The sequence below is a fragment of the Juglans microcarpa x Juglans regia genome, chromosome 1D, assembly GCF_004785595.1.
Source record: "Juglans microcarpa x Juglans regia isolate MS1-56 chromosome 1D, Jm3101_v1.0, whole genome shotgun sequence".
In the NCBI taxonomy this organism is placed as follows: domain Eukaryota; kingdom Viridiplantae; phylum Streptophyta; class Magnoliopsida; order Fagales; family Juglandaceae; genus Juglans; species Juglans microcarpa x Juglans regia.
Genome location: NC_054594.1, coordinates 39,076,963 through 39,082,273, shown reverse-complemented (window position 1 = coordinate 39,082,273; position 5,311 = coordinate 39,076,963). Strand labels below are relative to the sequence as shown.

At 37.9% G+C, this 5,311-nt stretch overlaps 1 pseudogene; it reads left to right on the top strand.

Annotated features, from left to right (window-relative positions):
• Window positions 1-1,515: 1,515 nt before the first annotated feature.
• Window positions 1,516-3,992, top strand: LOC121234293 (annotated as a pseudogene).
• Window positions 3,993-5,311: the final 1,319 nt, after the last annotated feature.

The following is a 5,311-nucleotide window of genomic DNA, read 5'->3' as shown; positions in this document are numbered from 1 at the left end:
ACATCCTGTGCTTCAGAATCTTGTGGGCATGCATTTGTTTGAAGGATATTGGGTTCCTGCAGGTCTGAATCCGATGGGAGTAGTTGAAATTGAAAGATGGATACTTTTCAATATTTTGCATCGATCCGTTGCCATCCGTTCCTACTTTTTCCCAGAGGATTTTCTTCATGTTGTTTTTGATTCCAGGATCTTCTTTTGTTGGTGGTGATGGACTGCGTGGTGGTTGATTGCGCTACGTGAAACTGGTTGGCTTCGGATTGGGTGATGGCGTCTGGATGGGGTTTAAAGAGCAGTGCTACATCCACCACACGAGACCTGTCCCGATAAGAACAGAAATGTTTTTTAATTTTTTTTTAATTTTTTTCATTCATTTTTTTATTATATTCTTAAACATTTTTTTCTTAAATTTCATAACATCACTAAAAAAATATTTCTTTAAAAAAAAAAGAACTGTTGGGATCCAATCAGACCAACATTCGGTGAATTCAGCATTTTTTAATATTAAAACTAAATGTTAATTTGGATCTTCATGATCATATATATTTTTGTTTACAGGCTTACAGCCAAATGAGCAAGCTCCAATCTCTTCTACCAACAAGCCTTTAACTGTTAAATATGAACCTGATGGAGTTGATGTTTCACAGTTCACTCCACCAAGCCATCTAAGGGTAGATGAAATTCCTCAAATTGTTAATGATTTTAGAATTGCCGCGAGGAACGCTCTTGAGGCTGGTAAGCTCTAGATTCTCATAAATTAAACATTAATTTTGTGAGAAGTCAAAATTGGTCATGTTCAAGCAAAAATAAAATGCAATTAAGGAACGTTTGGTGGCTGGATGAAATGAAGGAGTGAAAATAGGTTTAGGAAATTTTGGGGAAAAATCTGATGGGGAGTCCTCATAGAATATTTACTACATTATTGATGTGATAATTTTTTATTGGATGTTGATTTCACCTAAATAGCGGATGGTACTACTCCAGAGCTGTTATCATCTCATTTTGTTAAAAATTTAGAAATGTGGCCTTCAAAATTTAAGAAATGTATATATAAATTATTAAATATATAAACCTAAGTAACGAAAAAATCTAAACAATCTCCACACACTATACTTTTTTTAATTTTTTTTCTTTTATCAAATATTTAATATATGAATAATAAATCAAAGAATTGAATTAGTTTAAAAAGAATAAACTCAAAATAAATTAAAAGAAATATTAAAAGATTTAAAAATTTTAAAAAATATGATGTATAGAAGTTAAAGAAGTTGTATAACATTGCTGCTTTAAGGAAAATTTAAAAAATCTTGTCCCATCTTTTTGAAAAAATTTGAATATATTTTTTTAGAATTCCATTTTTACATAGGCTGAATGTTTGAGTCAGTAGTTTGGGCCCAGCCCAAATTGAGATTGTGGAATTTCAAACTTTGTTGAAGCAGGGGGACAGCTGAGCGCACAATTTCTATATATATAAAGACAACTCCAACGGCTAGCAGTCGATGGAGTTGTGTCCGTTTTCCAAAAATTCAAAAATATTCTGTGTCCGTCCAGATCAGGAAGAAGAACCACAGTAGCAGTCGATGGAGGAGGAGACTCACACCGAGATCGAGGGGTTGGATCCAGAGACGGAGTTTCTTCTCTCGAAGAGACAAACTGGGAACGAGCGGGAGCTTTTCAAGGAGAACGTGAGGCCATTGAAGAGAGGCCGTAAAGTTGGCATCAATGATGCCCTCAAATCCCACAACGACAATCATCTCAATAAATCTCTTCTTGAAAACCGAAGGTTCATTTTTCGTTCTTTGGTGAAGTTCTTTTATCAATTAATGCTGACGATTAAGTTTTGTGTTAATTTCTTTATCCTGGGCTTAGGAGGTTGATCGAGGCGATCGATGAGTATAATGGAGATGACCCACTTCAGCCATGGCTCGAGTGAGCACTCTCAACTTTGGTTTGACTGGATTTTGTTATTGGCATCCTAAATGACGCCCTCAAATCCCACAACGACAATCATCTCAAGAAATCTCTTCTTGAAAACCGAAGGTTCATTTTTCGTTCTTTGGTGAAGTTCTTTTATCAATTAATGCTGACGATTAAGTTTTGGGTTAATTTCTTTATCCTGGGTTTAGGAGGTTGATCGAGGCGATCGATGAGTATAATGAGATGACCCACTTCAGCGATGGCTCGAGTGAGCACTCTCAACTTTGGTTTGACTGGATTTTGTTATTGGCATCCTAAATGACGCCCTCAAATCCCACAACGACAATCATCTCAAGAAATCTCTTCTTGAAAACCGAAGGTTCATTTTTCGTTCTTTGGTAAGTTCTTTTATCAATTAATGCTGACGATTAAGTTTTGGGTTAATTTCTTTATCCTGGGTTTAGGAGGTTGATCGAGGCGATCGATGAGTATAATGGAGATGACCCACTTCAGCCATGGCTCGAGTGAGCACTCTCAACTTTGGTTTGACTGGATTTTGTTATTTCATTTCTAGAGAAATTATCCTTATATTCAGATCTTTATTGTTTGGATAGACGGAAATTCCAGCTGCTTAACTTTGTGGTGTTGGATAGCTCAGTACTATCTCATCATCCCAAGAGGGATGCCCCCCTCCTCAGATTTAAGGTTGCGAAATCAGAATAAGCTCTTACATAAGATGGGATTTATTGCTTCCTGCATGATATTAGGTTTTTCAGGGGGTTTTCATATATTCCAATACCCTAAGTCTTTCTTCTCCTAAACTTGTGGAATTCTTTACTGCTACAAATGTCATCTTCTAAGAGGGATTTGTTATAGAGATTAACGGCATCTTTTCTATTTTCATTTGGAAGGTGTATTAAGTGGGTTCAGGAAGCATTTCCACCGGGTGGAGACCACTCGGGGTTGGTTGTGATATATGAACAATGCATGCGTATTTTTTGGCATTCGGATTGCTATAAGGATGATCTACGACACCTTAAAGTGTGGTTGGAATATGTGGGTCCTTTTTACCTTGTTTACTTGTCCTCTTTTAAAATAAAGAATATACATGTCATTGCTCTTGGATCCTATCTTGGATTGCTGTTTGAAATATAAAATGCTATTGCAGGCTGAAAATTGTGTTGATGCAGAAATCATATACAATTTTCTAGATGCAAATGAAATTGGCAAGTCACATGCTGTCTACATATTGTACGCTTGGCACATGGAATTGAAGAATAAGTTGAAACTTGCCAACGAAATTTATGATCTTGGGATATCCAGGTAAGACTCGCTTTGTTGTATTATTCTACATATCATTGTATTTGTGCTGCATTTCATCCATTAATGTAACTTCAAAGTGTTGGTCATCTGTAATAAGTTATTGACATATGCTCTGACCTGTGTTTTATGCTGATTCTATTTTCAAAATCTGTTTGACATTTGATTCGGCTTTATTTATCTTTTTTTCATGCATTGCAGAAATATATCTCTGATTAAACTTACCATTAAATAGGAATGCTCAACCAGTTGAAAAATTGAAGGATGCCTATAAGAAATTTTTTACCCGCTCAATGTGAAGACCAAAAGCAACAAATGTAAGCATGCAACTTCTTGCTGAGGACTTAATTTAATATAACTTTTGTACAAACATTTTTTGTAACATTTATTTGAAATTTTAGGAGGATTCAATGAACAAGCGCTTACTAGCACGGAGTTTTGGAACTGTACTCACTAGGGGAGAAAATCGTGAGTTTGATTGCTCTTATTTGCCTTTTTGAATTTCTGTATTCTAAAACTCTCACTAATGTTGCAGGAATGCATACCACTGAGAACTCTGATATTGTCAGGAAAAATCCAAATAGGCGAGCTTGCGGAGTTATTTAATTACCAATACCACTGAAAACTCTGATATTGTCAGGAAAAATCCAAATAAACATGCTGAAATTTGTGGATGAAAGTTGCTTTAGAAATGGTAGACCATTACAGGATGGCCGTTTAGACAAAGTTGTTGAGATATTGTTTCTCTTTGAAAAATGCAAAACACCAACCTTGAGCTTTGATAGGCGGAGATTCAACTAGAGGTGTGTGTCAAACATATGTTCTATTGGTTATCGATCTATCTGGTTTTTTCCTTCAGTCTGATACCCTCATATACAATGTTATTTTACCTTTTAGTTTTAGTTGTCGGGTGATGTCATTGACTCATTCAATAGGTCAATACTTTTTGTAATTTGTTATTATGCAGTACTACATATAATTGATGGCACATCATCAAGTCCATTGTATATATATTTGTTGAAAATTTTTTGCTCTGATTTCATTTTTTGTGTATGTGCGTGTGTGCATGTGTGTTAGTGTGTGAGTGAGTGCTTGCACACGTGTGAGTATGCATGTGGTTGTGTGTGAGTGCGCAAGTGGGTGCGTTTGTGTGTGCATGCACATGGGTGTGTGTGTGGCGTGCGTGTATGTGCATGCAAGTTTGTGAGTGTATGATTGTGTGTACGTGTGTGTATGTGCATGCATGTTTGTGCGTGTGCAGGTGTGCAGATGTGTGTGTGTGCATGTGGGTGTGCATGTATGTGTTTGGTGTGGGTGTGAGTGTGAGTGTGTGTGTGTTTGTGTTTGTGTTTTGGGTGGGTGTGTGCGTGTGTGTATGAGTGTGGGTGTTTGCGTTTTGGGTGGGTGTTTGTGTTTTGTGTGTATGGTTGTAGGGGAGTGCGATCGTGTGTGTGGCGGCCGTGTGTTGGTGTGTGGGCATGCGTGTGCATGTCTATTTGGTTGTGTCATTGTGCAGGTGGGCATGTATGTGCGAGTGCGCGTGTGTGCGCTTGTGGGTTTGTGTGGGAGGGTGAATGCACACGTGGGCGTGAGTGCGTGTGTGAGTGCGCATATGTGGAAGAGAAATATGCTTAACTTTGGCCTCCTCCCCGTAGCAACTGTCTCTCTTTTCTCTTTTCTCCCTTGTCTCTCTTTCCATCGACCTCAATGCCTCAAGCCCCACCGCTCGTCGTATTCTCTCTCTCTTCCCCTCCGTCAACTTTGGCCTCCCTATTCCAGGTATCTCTCTCTCTCTCTCTCTCTTTGCCAGAGTTTGACTTTGAATGATTATGATTTTGAATACTTCTTTTATTTATCTGTTGAATTTAAGCATTTATTTTGGCTGTTTTTTGGGCAATATTCTGGTGGTTGTTTTTATGGTGGTTTGGCTGTTGTAGAGGCTAAACTATTGGTGTCGAAGTTTGGATAGGTAGGAAGGACGACCGCGTGGACCAATCAACCGCGTGACATTCGTTCAAGTTTGTGTGCATGCGTGTATGTGTGTGTAAGTGCATGCATGTGTGTGTGTATATCTGCA